This window comes from Mobula hypostoma, chromosome 11 (genome assembly GCF_963921235.1).
Source record: "Mobula hypostoma chromosome 11, sMobHyp1.1, whole genome shotgun sequence".
Taxonomy (NCBI): Eukaryota; Metazoa; Chordata; class Chondrichthyes; order Myliobatiformes; family Myliobatidae; genus Mobula; species Mobula hypostoma.
In genome coordinates, this window is record NC_086107.1 from 83,163,135 (window position 1) to 83,180,488 (window position 17,354).

The window sequence follows — 17,354 nt, forward strand, 5'->3', positions numbered from 1 at the left end:
CCCCACTCTCTCCCCTACACTCCTCCCGGTCTGTGAGACCCCTCTGTTTCCCCTACACCCCACCCGGTCTGTGAGACCCCCCTATCTACTCTACACCCCTCCCGGTCTGTGACACCCACCGCACTCTCTCCAAAACTCCTCCCGGTCTGTGAGAACCTCCTGTCTTCACCAGACCCCTCCCGTCTGTGAGAAACCCCTCTCTCCCCCACGTCCATCCCGGTCTGTGAGACCCCTCTCTCTCCCCTACACTCCACCCGATCTGTGAGACCCCTCTCTCTCCCCTACACACCTCCCGGTCTGTGACACCCCCCTCCTCTCCCCTACACCCCTCCCAGTCTGTGAGAAACCCCTCTCTCCCCTACAACCCTCCAGGTCTGCGAGAACACCCTCTCACCCCGAGAAGCCTCCCTGTCTGTGAGAACACCCTCTCTCCCCGAGATCCCTCCCGGTCTGTGAGAACCACCCCCCCTCTCTCCGCTACACCCCTCCCAGTCTGTGAGAACCCCCACTGTTCCCCAGATCGCTCCCGGTCTGTGAGAACACCCTCTCTCCCCTACACTGCTCCTGGTCAGTGAGATCCTACCCCTCCTCTCTGCCCTACACTCCTCCCGGTCTGTGAGACCCCCCCTCCCCTCCCCTACACTCCTCCCGGTCTGTGAGACCCCTCTCTCTCCCCTACACCCCTCCCGGTCTGTGAGAAACCCCTCTCTCCCCCAGACCCCTCCCGGACTGTGAGACCACACTCTCTCCCCTACACTCCTCCCGGTCTGTGAGACCCCCCTCTCTCCCCTATACTCCTCCCGGTCTGTGAGACCCCCCTATCTCCCCTGCACTCCTCCCGGTCTGTGAGATTCCCCCCCCCCACTGCCTCTCTCCTATACACTCCTCCCGTTCTGTGAGATCCCTGTCTCTCCCCGACACTCCTCCCGTACTATGAAACCGCCCCCACTCTCTCCTACAGGCCTCCCGGTCCGTGAGATCCCCGCCTCTCTCCCCTGCACTCCTCATGGTCTGTGAGACCCCTCTCTCTCCCCTACACTCCTCCCGGTCTGTGAGACCCCTCTCTCTCCCCTACACTCCTCCCGGTCTGTGAGACCCCTCTCTCTCCCCTACACTCCTCCCGGTCTGTGAGACCCCTCTCTCTCCCCTACACCCCTCCCGGTCTGTGAGACCCCTCTGTCTCCCCTGCACTCCTCCCGGTCTGTGAGACCCCCACCCCGTCCCCTACACTCCTCCCGGTCTGTGAGACACGCCCCCCACTTCTCGCCTACGCTCCTCGCGGTCTGTGAGATCCCTCTCTCTCCCCAACACTCCTCCCGGTCTGTGAGATCCATCCCTCCTCTCTGTCCTACACAACTCCCGGTCTGTGAGACCACCCCCCGCTCTCCCCTACACTCCTCCCGGTCTGTGAGACCCCTCTCTCTCCCCTACACTTCTCCCGGTCTGTGAGACCACTCTCTCTCCCCTACACTCCCCCGGTCTGTGAGAACCCCCCGTCTCCGCCACGCCCATCCTGGTCTGTGAGAACCCCCTCTCTCCCCCAGACCCCTCCCGGTCTGTGAGACCCCCCTCTCTCCCCAAGACCCCTCCCGGTCTGTGAGTCCCCCCTCTCTCCCCTACACTCCTCCCGGTCTGTGAGACCCCTCTCTCTCCCCTACACTACTCCCGGTCTGTGAGACCCCCCCCCCCTTCTCTGCCCTACACTCCTCCCGGTCTGTGAGACCCCCCCCGCGCTCCCTTAAACTCTCCCGGTCTGTGAGAACCCCCTATCTCCCCTACAGTCCTCCCGTTCTATGAGACCACCCCCCCCCCCCCACTCTCGCCTACAGGCCTCCTGGTCTGTGAGATCCCCGCCTCTCTCCCCTGCACTCCACCCGGTCTGTGAGACCTCCCTCTCTCCAGCAGACCCCTCCCGGTCTGTGAGAACCCCCCTCTCTCCCCTACACCCCTCCCGGTCTGTGAGAACCCCCTCTCTCCCCCATGACCATCCCGGTCTGTGAGACCCCTGTCTCTCCCCTGCACTCCTCCCGGTCTGTGAGATCCCTCTCTCTACCCTGCACTCCTCCCGGTCTGTGAGACCCCCCTCACTCTCCCCTCCACCCGTCCCTGTCTGTGAGACACCCTCTCTCCCCTGCACTCCTCCCGGTCTGTGAGACCCCTCTCTCTCCGCTACACTCCTCCCGGTCTATGAGACCCCCCCCCCCACTCTCCCCTACAGGCCTCCCGGTCTGTGAGATCCCCGCCTCTCTCCATACACTCCTCCCGGTCTGTGAGATCACTCTCTCTCCCCGACACTCCACCCGATCTGTGAGACCCCTCTCTCTCCCCTACACACCTCCTGGTCTGTGAGACCCCCCTCCTCTCCCCAACACTCCTCCCGGTCTGTGAGACCCCCTCCTCTCCCCAACACTCCTCCCAGTCTGTGAGACCCCCCTGCCCCTCTTCTCTGCCCGACACTCCTCCCGGTCTGTGAGACCCCCTCCCTCTCACTTAAACTCCCCCGGTCTGTGAGAACCCCCTATCTCCCCCATGCCCATCCCGGTCTGTGAGACCCCTCTCTCCCCTGCACTCCTCCCAGTCTGTGAGACCCCTCTCTCTCCCCTACACACCTCCCGGTCTATGAGACCCCTCTCTCTCCCCTGCACTCCTCCTGGTCTGTGAGACCCCCCCCCCGCCTCTCTCCCCTACACCGGTCCCTGTCTGTGAGATCCCCGCCTCTCTCCCCTGCACTCCTCCTGGTCTGTGAGACCCCTCTCTCTCCCCTACACTCCTCCTGGTCTGTGAGACCCCTCTCTCTCCCCTACACACCTCCCGGTCTGTGAGACCCCCACCCCCACTCTCCCCTACACTCCTCCCGGTCTGTGAGACCCCTCTCTCTCCCCTACACTCCTCCCGGTCTGTGAGACCCCTCTGTCTCCCCTACACACCTCCCGGTCGTTGAGACCCCCCTCCTCTCCCCTACACACCTCCTGGTCTGTGACACCCCCCTCCTCTCCCCTACACTCCTCCCGGTCTGTGAGACCCCCCTCCTCTCCCCTACACTCCTCCCAGTCTGTGAGACCCCCCTGCCCCTCTTCTCTGCCCGACACTCCTCCCGGTCTGTGAGACCCCCTCCCTCTCCCTTAAACTCCCCCGGTCTGTGAGAACCGCCTATCTCCCCCATGCCCATCCCGGTCTGTTAGACCCCCAGACCGTCTCCTACACTCCTCCCGGTCTGTGAGTTCAATCTCTCTCCCGTACACTCCTACTGGTCTGTGAGACCCCACCGCCTCTCCCCGACACTCCTCCCGGTCTGTGAGATCCTCTCTCTCCCCTACACTACTCCAGGTCTGTGAGACCCCCCCCCCTTCTCTGCCCTACACTCCTCCCGGTCTGTGAGCCACCCCCCCCCCCGCTCCCTTAAACTCTCCCGGTCTGTGAGAACCCCCTATCTACCCGACACGCCTCCCGGTCTGTGAGACCCCTCTCTCTCCCCTACACTCCTCCCGTTCTATGAGACACCCCCCCCACCCCAACTCGCCTACAGGCCTCCTGGTCTGTGAGATCCCCGCCTCTCTCCCCTGCACTCCACCCGGTCTGTGAGAACCCCCTCTCTCCCCCATGACCATCCCGGTCTGTGAGACCCCTGTCTCTCCCCTGCACTCCTCCCGGTCTGTGAGATCCCTCTCTCTACCCTGCACTCCTCCCGGTCTGTGAGACCCCCCCCCCACTCTCCCCTCTACCCGTCCCTGTCTGTGAGACACCCTCTCTCCCCTGCACTCCTCCCGGTCTGTGAGACCCCTCTTTCTCCCCTACACTCCTCCCGGTCTATGAGACCCCCCAACCCGATCCCCTACAGGCCTCCCGGTCTGTGAGATCCCCGCCTCTCTCCCCTGCATTCCTCCTGGTCTGTGAGACTCCTCTCTCTCCCCTACACTGCTCCCGGTCTGTGAGACCCCCCTCTCTCCGCTACACTCCTCCCGGTCTATGAGACCCCCCCCCCCCCACTCTCCCCTACAGGCCTCCCGGTCTGTGAGATCCCCGCCTCTCTCCCATACACTCCTCCCGGTCTGTGAGATCACTCTCTCTCCCCGACACTCCACCCGATCTGTGAGACCCCTCTCTCTCCCCTACAAACCTCCTCGTCTGTGAGACCCCCCTCCTCTCCACTACACTCCTCCCGGTCCGTGAGACCCCCCTCCTCTCCCCTACACTCCTCCCAGTCTGTGAGACCCCCCTGCCCCTCTTCTCTGCCCGACACTCCTCCCGGTCTGTGAGACCCCCTCCCTCTCCCTTAAACTCCCCCGGTCTGTGAGAACCCCCTATCTCCCCCATGCCCATCCCGGTCTGTGAGACCCCTCTCTCCCCTGCACTCCTCCCAGTCTGTGAGACCCCTCTCTCTCCCCTACACACCTCCCGGTCTATGAGACCCCTCTCTCTCCCCTGCACTCCTCCTGGTCTGTGAGACCCCCCCGCCTCTCTCCCCTACACCGGTCCCTGTCCGTGAGATCCCCGCCTCTCTCCCCTGCACTCCTCCTGGTCTGTGAGACCCCTCTCTCTCCCCTACACTCCTCCTGGTCTGTGAGACCCCTCTCTCTCCCCTACACACCTCCCGGTCTGTGAGACCCCCACCCCCACTCTCCCCTACACTCCTCCCGGTCTGTGAGACCCCTCTCTCTCCCCTACACTCCTCTCGGTCTATGAGACCACCCCCCGCCTCCCCTACCGGCCTCCTGGTCTGTGAGACCCCCACCTCTCTCCCATACACTCCTCCCGGTCTGTGAGATCCCTCTCTCTCCCCGACACTCCTTCCAGTCTGTGAGACCCCTCTCTCTCCCCAACACTCCCCTGGTCTGTGAACCCCTCCCCACTCTCTCCCCTACACTCCTCCCGGTCTGTGAGACCCCTCTCTCTCCCCTACACTCCTCCCGCTCTATGAGACCCCCCCCACTCTCCCCTACAGGCCTCCCGGTCTGTGAGATCCCCACCTCTCTCCCCTGCACTCCTCCCAGTATGTGAGACCCCTCTCTCTCCCCTACACTCCTCCCGGTCTATGAGACCCCCCACCACTCTCCCCTACAGGGCTCCCGGTCTGTGAGATCCCCCTCTCTCCCCGACACTCCACCCGATCTGTGAGACCCCTCTCTCTCCCCTACACACCTCCCGGTCTGTGAGACCCCCATCCTCTCCCGTACACACCTCCCGGTCTGTGCGACCCCCCGCCTCTCCCCTACACTCCTCCCGGTCTGTGAGACACGCCCCCCGCTTGTCGCCTACACTCCTCGCAGTCTGTGAGATCCCTCTCTCTGCCCTACACTCCTCCCGGTCTGTGAGAACCCCCCACCGCCGCTCTTCCCTACACTCCTCCCGGTCTATGAGATCCTTCTCTCCCCTACACCCCTCCCAGTCTGTGAGAACCCCCTCTCTCCCATACAACCCTCCCGGTCTGTGAGAACACCCTCTCACCCCCCGGAAGCCTCCCGGTCTGTGAGAACACCCTGTCTCCCCCAGATCCCTCCCGGTCTGTGAGAACCAGCCCCCTCTCTCCCCTACACCCCTCCCAGTCTGAGTCCCCAGTCTCTCCCCTACACTCCTCCCGGTCTGTGAGATCTCTCTCTCTCCCCGACACTCCTCCCAGTCTGTGAGACCCCTCTCTCTCCCCTACACTACCCTGGTCTGTGAACCCCTCCCCTCTCTCTACCCTGCACTCCTCCCGGTCTGTGAGACCCCCCTCACTCTCCCCTCCACCCGTCCCTGTCTGTGAGACACCCTCTCTCCCCTGCACTCCTCCCGGTCTGTGAGACCCCTCTTTCTCCCCTACACTCCTCCCGGTCTATGAGACCCCCCAACCCGATCCCCTACAGGCCTCCCGGTCTGTGAGATCCCCGCCTCTCTCCCCTGCATTCCTCCTGGTCTGTGAGACTCCTCTCTCTCCCCTACACTGCTCCCGGTCTGTGAGACCCCTCTCTCTCCGCTACACTCCTCCCGGTCTATGAGACCCCCCCCCCCCACTCTCCCCTACAGGCCTCCCGGTCTGTGAGATCCCCGCCCCTCTCCCATACACTCCTCCCGGTCTGTGAGATCACTCTCTCTCCCCGACACTCCAACCGATCTGTGAGACCCCTCTCTCTCCCCTACACACCTCCTCGTCTGTGAGACCCCCTCCTCTCCCCTACACTCCTCCCGGTCTGTGAGACCCCCCTCCTCTCCCCTACACTCCTCCCAGTCTGTGAGACCCCCCTGCCCCTCTTCTCTGCCCGACACTCCTCCCGGTCTGTGAGACCCCCTCCCTCTCCCTTAAACTCCCCCGGTCTGTGAGAACCGCCTATCTCCCCCATGCCCATCCCGGTCTGTGAGACCCCCAGACCGTCTCCTACACTCCTCCCGGTCTGTGAGTTCAATCTCTCTCCCGTACACTCCTACTGGTCTGTGAGACCCCACCGCCTATCCCCGACACTCCTCCCGGTCTGTGAGATCCTCTCTCTCCCCTACACTACTCCAGGTCTGTGAGACCCCCCCCCGCTTCTCTGCCCTACACTCCTCCCGGTCTGTGATCCACCCCCCCCCCCGCTCCCTTAAACTCTTCCGGTCTGTGAGAACCCCCTATCTACCCGACACGCCTCCCGGTCTGTGAGACCCCTCTCTCTCCCCTACACTCCTCCCGTTCTATGAGACACCCCCCCCCCAACTCGCCTACAGGCCTCCTGGTCTGTGAGATCCCCGCCTCTCTCCCCTGCACTCCACCCGGTCTGTGAGAACCCCCTCTCTCCCCCATGACCATCCCGGTCTGTGAGACCCCTGTCTCTCCCCTGCACTCCTCCCGGTCTGTGAGATCCCTCTCTCTACCCTGCACTCCTCCCGGTCTGTGAGACCCCCCTCACTCTCCCCTCCACCCGTCCCTGTCTGTGAGACACCCTCTCTCCCCTGCACTCCTCCCGGTCTGTGAGACCCCTCTTTCTCCCCTACACTCCTCCCGGTCTATGAGACCCCCCAACCCGATCCCCTACAGGCCTCCCGGTCTGTGAGATCCCCGCCTCTCTCCCCTGCATTCCTCCTGGTCTGTGAGACTCCTCTCTCTCCCCTACACTGCTCCCGGTCTGTGAGACCCCTCTCTCTCCGCTACACTCCTCCCGGTCTATGAGACCCCCCCCCCCCACTCTCCCCTACAGGCCTCCCGGTCTGTGAGATCCCCGCCTCTCTCCCATACACTCCTCCCGGTCTGTGAGATCACTCTCTCTCCCCGACACTCCACCCGATCTGTGAGACCCCTCTCTCTCCCCTACAAACCTCCTCGTCTGTGAGACCCCCCTCCTTTCCACTACACTCCTCCCGGTCCGTGAGACCCCCCTCCTCTCCCCTACACTCCTCCCAGTCTGTGAGACCCCCCTGCCCCTCTTCTCTGCCCGACACTCCTCCCGGTCTGTGAGACCCCCTCCCTCTCCCTTAAACTCCCCCGGTCTGTGAGAACCCCCTATCTCCCCCATGCCCATCCCGGTCTGTGAGACCCCTCTCTCCCCTGCACTCCTCCCAGTCTGTGAGACCCCTCTCTCTCCCCTACACACCTCCCGGTCTATGAGACCCCTCTCTCTCCCCTGCACTCCTCCTGGTCTGTGAGACCCCCCCGCCTCTCTCCCCTACACCGGTCCCTGTCCGTGAGATCCCCGCCTCTCTCCCCTGCACTCCTCCTGGTCTGTGAGACCCCTCTCTCTCCCCTACACTCCTCCTGGTCTGTGAGACCCCTCTCTCTCCCCTACACACCTCCCGGTCTGTGAGACCCCCACCCCCACTCTCCCCTACACTCCTCCCGGTCTGTGAGACCCCTCTCTCTCCCCTACACTGCTCTCGGTCTATGAGACCACCCCCGCCTCCCCTACCGGCCTCCTGGTCTGTGAGACCCCCACCTCTCTCCCATACACTCCTCCCGGTCTGTGAGATCCCTCTCTCTCCCCGACACTCCTTCCAGTCTGTGAGACCCCTCTCTCTCCCCAACACTCCCCTGGTCTGTGAACCCCTCCCCACTCTCTCCCCTACACTCCTCCCGGTCTGTGAGACCCCTCTCTCTCCCCTACACTCCTCCCGCTCTATGAGACCCCCCCCCCACTCTCCCCTACAGGCCTCCCGGTCTGTGAGATCCCCACCTCTCTCCCCTGCACTCCTCCCAGTATGTGAGACCCCTCTCTCTCCCCTACACTCCTCCCGGTCTATGAGACCCCCCACCACTCTCCCCTACAGGCCTCCCGGTCTGTGAGATCCCCCTCTCTCCCCGACACTCCACCCGATCTGTGAGACCCCTCTCTCTCACCTACACACCTCCCGGTCTGTGAGACCCCCATCCTCTCCCGTACACACCTCCCGGTCTGTGCGACCCCCCTCCTCTCCCCTACACTCCTCCCGGTCTGTGAGACACGCCCCCCGCTTGTCGCCTACACTCCTCGCAGTCTGTGAGATCCCTCTCTCTGCCCTACACTCCTCCCGGTCTGTGAGAACCCCCCACCGCCGCTCTTCCCTACACTCCTCCCGGTCTATGAGATCCTTCTCTCCCCTACACCCCTCCCAGTCTGTGAGAACCCCCTCTCTCCCATACAACCCTCCCGGTCTGTGAGAACACCCTCTCACCCCCCGGAAGCCTCCCGGTCTGTGAGAACACCCTGTCTCCCCCAGATCCCTCCCGGTCTGTGAGAACCAGCCCCCTCTCTCCCCTACACCCCTCCCAGTCTGAGTCCCCAGTCTCTCCCCTACACTCCTCCCGGTCTGTGAGATCTCTCTCTCTCCCCGACACTCCTCCCAGTCTGTGAGACCCCTCTCTCTCCCCTACACTACCCTGGTCTGTGAACCCCTCCCCTCTCTCTACCCTGCACTCCTCCCGGTCTGTGAGACCCCCCTCACTCTCCCCTCCACCCGTCCCTGTCTGTGAGACACCCTCTCGCCCCTGCACTCCTCCCGGTCTGTGAGACCCCTCTTTCTCCCCTACACTCCTCCCGGTCTATGAGACCCCCCAACCCGATCCCCTACAGGCCTCCCGGTCTGTGAGATCCCCGCCTCTCTCCCCTGCATTCCTCCTGGTCTGTGAGACTCCTCTCTCTCCCCTACACTGCTCCCGGTCTGTGAGACCCCTCTCTCTCCGCTACACTCCTCCCGGTCTATGAGACCCCCCCCCCACTCTCCCCTACAGGCCTCCCGGTCTGTGAGATCCCCGCCTCTCTCCCATACACTCCTCCCGGTCTGTGAGATCACTCTCTCTCCCCGACACTCCACCCGATCTGTGAGACCCCTCTCTCTCCCCTACACACCTCCTCGTCTGTGAGACCCCCTCCTCTCCCCTACACTCCTCCCGGTCTGTGAGACCCCCCTCCTCTCCCCTACACTCCTCCCAGTCTGTGAGACCCCCTGCCCCTCTTCTCTGCCCGACACTCCTCCCGGTCTGTGAGACCCCCTCCCTCTCCCTTAAACTCCCCCGGTCTGTGAGAACCCCCTATCTCCCCCATGCCCATCCCGGTCTGTGAGACCCCTCTCTCCCCTGCACTCCTCCCAGTCTGTGAGACCCCTCTCTCTCCCCTACACACCTCCCGGTCTATGAGACCCCTCTCTCTCCCCTGCACTCCTCCTGGTCTGTGAGACCCCCCCGCCTCTCTCCCCTACACCGGTCCCTGTCTGTGAGATCCCCGCCTCTCTCCCCTGCACTCCTCCTGGTCTGTGAGACCCCTCTCTCTCCCCTACACTCCTCCTGGTCTGTGAGACCCCTCTCTCTCCCCTACACACCTCCCGGTCTGTGAGACCCCTCTCTCTCCCCTACACTCCTCTCGGTCTATGAGACCACCCCCCGCCTCCCCTACCGGCCTCCTGGTCTGTGAGACCCCCACCTCTCTCCCATACACTCCTCCCGGTCTGTGAGATCCCTCTCTCTCCCCGACACTCCTTCCAGTCTGTGAGACCCCTCTCTCTCCCCAACACTCCCCTGGTCTGTGAACCCCTCCCCACTCTCTCCCCTACACTCCTCCCGGTCTGTGAGACCCCTCTCTCTCCCCTACACCCCTCCCGCTCTATGAGACCCCCCCCCCCACTCTCCCCTACAGGCCTCCCGGTCTGTGAGATCCCCACCTCTCTCCCCTGCACTCCTCCCAGTATGTGAGACCCCTCTCTCTCCCCTACACTCCTCCCGGTCTATGAGACCCCCCACCACTCTCCCCTACAGGCCTCCCGGTCTGTGAGATCCCCCTCTCTCCCCGACACTCCACCCGATCTGTGAGACCCCTCTCTCTCCCCTACACACCTCCCGGTCTGTGAGACCCCCATCCTCTCCCGTACACACCTCCCGGTCTGTGCGACCCCCCTCCTCTCCCCTACACTCCTCCCGGTCTGTGAGACACGCCCCCCGCTTGTCGCCTACACTCCTCGCAGTCTGTGAGATCCCTCTCTCTGCCCTACACTCCTTCCGGTCTGTGAGAACCCCCCACCGCCGCTCTTCCCTACACTCCTCCCGGTCTATGAGATCCTTCTCTCCCCTACACCCCTCCCAGTCTGTGAGAACCCCCTCTCTCCCATACAACCCTCCCGGTCTGTGAGAACACCCTCTCACCCCCCGGAAGCCTCCCGGTCTGTGAGAACACCCTGTCTCCCCCAGATCCCTCCCGGTCTGTGAGAACCAGCCCCCTCTCTCCCCTACACCCCTCCCAGTCTGAGTCCCCAGTCTCTCCCCTACACTCCTCCCGGTCTGTGAGATCTCTCTCTCTCCCCGACACTCCTCCCAGTCTGTGAGACCCCTCTCTCTCCCCTACACTACCCTGGTCTGTGAACCCCTCCCCACTCTCTCCCCTACACTCCTCCCGGTCTGTGAGACCCCTCACTCTCCCCTACACTCCTCCCGCTCTATGAGACCCCCCCCCACTCTCCCCTGCAGGTCTCCCGGTCTGTGAGATCCCCACCTCTCTCCCCTGCACTCCTCCCAGTCTGTGAGACCCCTCTCTCTCCCCTACACTCCTCCCGGTCTATGAGACCCCCCACCACTCTCCCCTACAGGCCTCCCGGTCTGTGAGATCCCCCTCTCTCCCCGACACTCCACCCGATCTGTGAGACCCGTCTCTCTCCCCTACACACCTCAAGGTCTGTGAGACCCCCATCCTCTCCCGTACACACCTCCCGGTCTGTGAGACCCACCGCACTCTCTCCAAAACTCCTCCCGGTCTGTGAGAACCTCCTGTCTTCACCAGACCCCTCCCGGTCTGTGAGAAACCCCTCTCTCCCCCAGACCCCTCCCGGACTGTGAGACCACCCTTTCTCCCCTACACTCCTCCCGGTCTGTGAGACCCCTCTCTCTCCCCTACACTCCTCCCGGTCTGTGAGACCCCTCTCTCTCCCCTACACTCCTCCCGGTCTGTGAGACCCCCCCCCCCCCCCACCGCCTCTCTCCCATACACTCCTCCCGGTCTGTGAGATCCCTCTCTCTCCCCGACACTCCTCCTGGTCTGTGAGACCCCTCTCTCTCCCCTACACTCCCCTGTTCTGTGAAACCCCCCCACTCTCTCCCCTAAACTCCTCCCGGTCTGTGAGACCCCTCTCTTTCCCCTACACCCCACCCGGTCTGTGAGACCCCCCTCTCTACTCTACACCCCTCCCGGTCTGTGAGACCCCCCGCACTCTCTCCTAAACTCCTCCCGGTCTGTGAGAACCTCCTGTCTTCACCAGACCCCTCCCGTCTGTGAGAAACCCCTCTCTCCCCCACGTCCATCCCGGTCTGTGAGACCCCTCTCTCTCCCCTACACTCCACCCGATCTGTGAGACCCCTCTCTCTCCCCTACACACCTCCCGGTCTGTGACACCCCCCTCCTCTCCCCTACACCCCTCCCAGTCTGTGAGAACCCCCTCTCTCCCATACAACCCTCCCGGTCTGCGAGAACACCCTCTCACCCCGAGAAGCCTCCCTGTCTGTGAGAACACCCTCTCTCCCCGAGATCCCTCCCGGTCTGTGAGAACCAGCCCCCTCTCTCCCCTACACCCCTCCCAGTCTGAGTCCCCAGTCTCTCCCCTACACTCCTCCCGGTCTGTGAGATCTCTCTCTCTCCCCGACACTCCTCCCAGTCTGTGAGACCCCTCTCTCTCCCCTACACTACCCTGGTCTGTGAACCCCTCCCCACTCTCTCCCCTACACTCCTCCCGGTCTGTGAGACCCCTCACTCTCCCCTACACTCCTCCCGCTCTATGAGACCCCCCCCCCACTCTCCCCTGCAGGTCTCCCGGTCTGTGAGATCCCCACCTCTCTCCCCTGCACTCCTCCCAGTCTGTGAGACCCCTCTCTCTCCCCTACACTCCTCCCGGTCTATGAGACCCCCCACCACTCTCCCCTACAGGCCTCCCGGTCTGTGAGATCCCCCTCTCTCCCCGACACTCCACCCGATCTGTGAGACCCGTCTCTCTCCCCTACACACCTCAAGGTCTGTGAGACCCCCATCCTCTCCCGTACACACCTCCCGGTCTGTGAGACCCACCGCACTCTCTCCAAAACTCCTCCCGGTCTGTGAGAACCTCCTGTCTTCACCAGACCCCTCCCCGTCTGTGAGAAACCCCTCTCTCCCCCAGACCCCTCCCGGACTGTGAGACCACCCTTTCTCCCCTACACTCCTCCCGGTCTGTGAGACCCCTCTCTCTCCCCTACACTCCTCCCGGTCTGTGAGACCCCCCCCCCCCACCGCCTCTCTCCCATACACTCCTCCCGGTCTGTGAGATCCCTCTCTCTTCCCGACACTCCTCCTGGTCTGTGAGACCCCTCTCTCTCCCCTACACTCCCCTGGTCTGTGAAACCCCCCCACTCTCTCCCCTACACTCCTCCCGGTCTGTGAGACCCCTCTGTTTCCCCTACACCCCACCCGGTCTGTGAGACCCCCCTCTCTACTCTACACCCCTCCCGGTCTGTGAGACCCACCGCACTCTCTCCAAAACTCCTCCCGGTCTGTGAGAACCTCCTGTCTTCACCAGACCCCTCCCGTCTGTGAGAAACCCCTCTCTCCCCCACGTCCATCCCGGTCTGTGAGACCCCTCTCTCTCCCCTACACTCCACCCGATCTGTGAGACCCCTCTCTCTCCCCTACACACCTCCCGGTCTGTGAGACCCCCCTCCTCTCCCCTACACCCCTCCCAGTCTGTGAGAACCCCCTCTCTCCCCTACAACCCTCCCGGTCTGTGAGAACACCCTCTCACCCCCAGAAGCCTCCCGGTCTGTGAGAACACCCTCTCTCCCCCAGATCCCTCCCGGTCTGTGAGAACCACCCCCCCTCTCTCCGCTACACCCCTCCCAGTCTGTGAGAACCCCCACTGTTCCCCAGATCGCTCCCGGTCTGTGAGAACACCCTCTCTCCCCTACACTGCTCCTGGTCAGTGAGATCCTCCCCCTCCTCTCTGCCCTACACTCCTCCCGGTCTGTGAGACCCCCCCTCCCCTCCCCTACACTCCTCCCGGTCTGTGAGAACCCCCTCTCTCCCCCACGTCCATCCCGGTCTGTGAGACCCCTCTCTCTCCCCTACACCCCTCCCGGTCTGTGAGAAAGCCCTCTCTCCCCCAGACCCCTCCCGGACTGTGAGACCACCCTCTCTCCCCTACACTCCTCCCGGTCTGTGAGACCCCCCTCTCTCCCCTATACTCCTCCCGGTCTGTGAGACCCCCCTATCTCCCCTGCACTCCTCCCGGTCTGTGAGATTCCCCCCCACCCCACTGCCTCTCTCCTATACACTCCTCCCGGTCTGTGAGACCCCCCTCTCTCCCCTATACTCCTCCCGGTCTGTGAGACCCCCCTATCTCCCCTGCACTCCTCCCGGTCTGTGAGATTCCCCCCCCCCCACTGCCTCTCTCCTATACACTCCTCCCGTTCTGTGAGATCCCTGTCTCTCCCCGACACTCCTCCCGTTCTATGAAACCGCCCCGACTCTCTCCTACAGGCCTCCCGGTCCGTGAGTTCCCCGCCTCTCTCCCCTGCACTCCTCATGGTCTGTGAGACCCCTCTCTCTCCCCTACACTCCTCCCGGTCTGTGAGACCCCTCTCTCTCCCCTACACTCCTCCCGGTCTGTGAGACCCCTCTCTCTCCCCTACACCCCTCCCGGTCTGTGAGACCCCTCTGTCTCCCCTGCACTCCTCCCGGTCTGTGAAACCCCCACCCCGTCCCCTACACTCCTCCCGGTCTGTGAGACACGCCCCCCACTTCTCGCCTACCCTCCTCGCGGTCTGTGAGATCCCTCTCTCTCCCCAACACTCCTCCCGGTCTGTGAGATCCATCCCTCCTCTCTGCCCTACACAACTCCCGGTCTGTGAGACCACCCCCCGCTCTCCCCTACACTCCTCCCGGTCTGTGAGACCCCTCTCTCTCCCCTACACTTCTCCCGGTCTGTGAGACCACTCTCTCTCCCCTACACTCCCCCGGTCTGTGAGAACCCCCGTCTCCGCCATGCCCATCCTGGTCTGTGAGAACCCCCTCTCTCCCCCAGACCCCTCCCGGTCTGTGAGACCCCCCTCTCTCCCCAAGACCCCTCCCGGTCTGTGAGTCCCCCCTCTCTCCCCTACACTCCTCCCGGTCTGTGAGACCGCCCCCCCCCCCGCTCCCTTAAACTGTCCCGGTCTGTGAGAACCCCTTATCTACCCTACACGCCTCCCGGTCTGTGAGACCCCTCTCTCTCCCCTACACACCTCCCGTTCTATGAGACCCCCCCCCCCACTCTCCCCTACAGGCCTCCTGGTCTGTGAGATCCCCGCCTCTCTCCCCCCTGCACTCCTCCCGGTCTGTGAGACCCTCCTTTCTCCAGCAGACCCCTCCCGGTCTGTGAGAACTCCCCTCTCTCCCCTATACCCCTCCCGGTCTGTGAGAACCCTTTCTCTCCCCCAGAACCCTCCCGGTCTGTGAGAACACCCTCTCTCCCCGAGATCCCTCCCGGTCTCTGAGAACCAACCCCCTCTCTCCGCTACACCCCTCCCAGTCTGTGAGAACCCCCACTGTTCCCCAAATCGCTCCCGGTCTGTGAGAACACCCTCTCTCCCCTCCCCTACACACCTCCCGGTCTGTGAGACCCCCCTCCTCTCCCCTACACACCTCCCGGTCTGTGAGACCACCCCCTCCCCTCCCCTACACACCTCCCGGTCTGTGAAACCCCCCTCCTCTCCCCTACACACCTCCTGGTCTGTGAGACCCCCCTCCTCTCCCCTACACTCCTCCCGGTCTGTGAGACCCCCCTCCTCTCCCCTACACTCCTCCCAGTCTGTGAGACCCCCCTGCCCCTCGTCTCTGCCCGACACTCCTCCCGGTCTGTGAGACCCCCTCCCTCTCCCTTAAACTCCCCCGGTCTGTGAGAACCGCCTATCTCCCCCATGCCCATCCCGGTCTGTGAGACTCCTCTCTCCCCTGCACTCCTCCCAGTCTGTGAGACCCCTCTCTCTCCCCTACACTCCTCCCGGTCTATGAGACCCCTCTCTCTCCCCTGCACTCCTCCTGGTCTGTGAGACCCCCCCCCCCCCGCCTCTCTCCCCTACACCTGTCCCTGTCTGTGAGATCCCCGCCTCTCTCCCCTGCACTCCTCCTGGTCTGTGAGACCCCTCTCTCTCCCCTACACTCCTCCTGGTCTGTGAGACCCCTCTCTCTCCCCTACACTCCTCCCGTTCTATGAGACCCCCCCCCCCGCACTCTCCCCTACACTCCTCCCGGTCTGTGAGACCCCTCTCTCTCCCCTACACTCCACCCGGTCTGTGAGACCCCCAGACCGTCTCCTACACTCCTCCCGGTCTGTGAGTTCCCTCTCTCTCCCGTACACTCCTACTGGTCTGTGAGACCCCACCGCCTCTCCCCTACACTCCTCCCGGTCTGTGAGATCCTCTCTCTCCCCTACACTACTCCCGGTCTGTGAGACCCCCCCCCCTTCTCTGCCCTACACTCCTCCCGGTCTGTGAGACCCCCCCCGCGCTGCCTTAAACTCTCCCGGTCTGTGAGAACCCCCTATCTCCCCTACAGTCCTCCCGTTCTATGAGACCACCCCCCCCGCCCACTCTCGCCTACAGGCCTCCTGGTCTGTGAGATCCCCGCCTCTCTCCCCTGCACTCCACCCGGTCTGTGAGACCTCCCTCTCTCCAGCAGACCCCTCCCGGTCTGTGAGAACCCCCCTCTCTCCCCTACACCCCTCCCGGTCTGTGAGAACCCCCTCTCTCCCCCATGACCATCCCGGTCTGTGAGACCCCTGTCTCTCCCCTGCACTCCTCCCGGTCTGTGAGATCCCTCTCTCTACCCTGCACTCCTCCCGGTCTGTGAGACCCCCCTCACTCTCCCCTCCACCCATCCCTGTCTGTGAGACACCCTCTCTCCCCTGCACTCCTCCCGGTCTGTGAGACCCCTCTTTCTCCCCTACACTCCTCCCGGTCTATGAGACCCCCCAACCCGATCCCCTACAGGCCTCCCGGTCTGTGAGATCCCCGCCTCTCTCCCCTGCATTCCTCCTGGTCTGTGAGACTCCTCTCTCTCCCCTACACTGCTCCCGGTCTGTGAGACCCCTCTCTCTCCGCTACACTCCTCCCGGTCTATGAGACCCCCCCCCCCCCCACTCTCCCATACAGGCCTCCCGGTCTGTGAGATCCCCGCCTCTCTCCCATACACTCCTCCCGGTCTGTGAGATCACTCTCTCTCCCCGACACTCCACCCGATCTGTGAGACCCCTCTCTCTCCCCTACACACCTCCTGGTCTGTGTGACCCCCCTCCTCTCCCCTACACTCCTCCCGGTCTGTGAGACCCCCCTCCTCTCCCCTACACTCCTCCCAGTCTGTGAGACCCCCCTGCCCCTCTTCTCTGCCCGACACTCCTCCCGGTCTGTGAGACCCCCTCCCTCTCCCTTAAACTCCCCCGGTCTGTGAGAACCCCCTATCTCCCCCATGCCCATCCCGGTCTGTGAGACCCCTCTCTCCCCTGCACTCCTCCCAGTCTGTGAGACCCCTCTCTCTCCCCTACACACCTCCCGGTCTATGAGACCCCTCTCTCTCCCCTACACTCCTCCTGGTCTGTGAGACCCCCCCCCCCCCGCCTCTCTCCCCTACACCGGTCCCTGTCTGTGAGATCCCCGCCTCTCTCCCCTGCACTCCTCCTGGTCTGTGAGACCCCTCTCTCTCCCCTACACTCCTCCTGGTCTGTGAGACCCCTCTCTCTCCCCTACACACCTCCCGGTCTGTGAGACCCCCACCCCCACTCTCCCCTACACTCCTCCCGGTCTGTGAGACCCCTCTCTCTCCCCTACACTCCTCCCGGTCTGTGAGACCCCTCTGTCTCCCCTACACACCTCCCGGTCTGTGAGACCCCCCTCCTCTCCCCTACACACCTCCTGGTCTGTGAGACCCCCCTCCTCTCCCCTACACTCCTCCCGG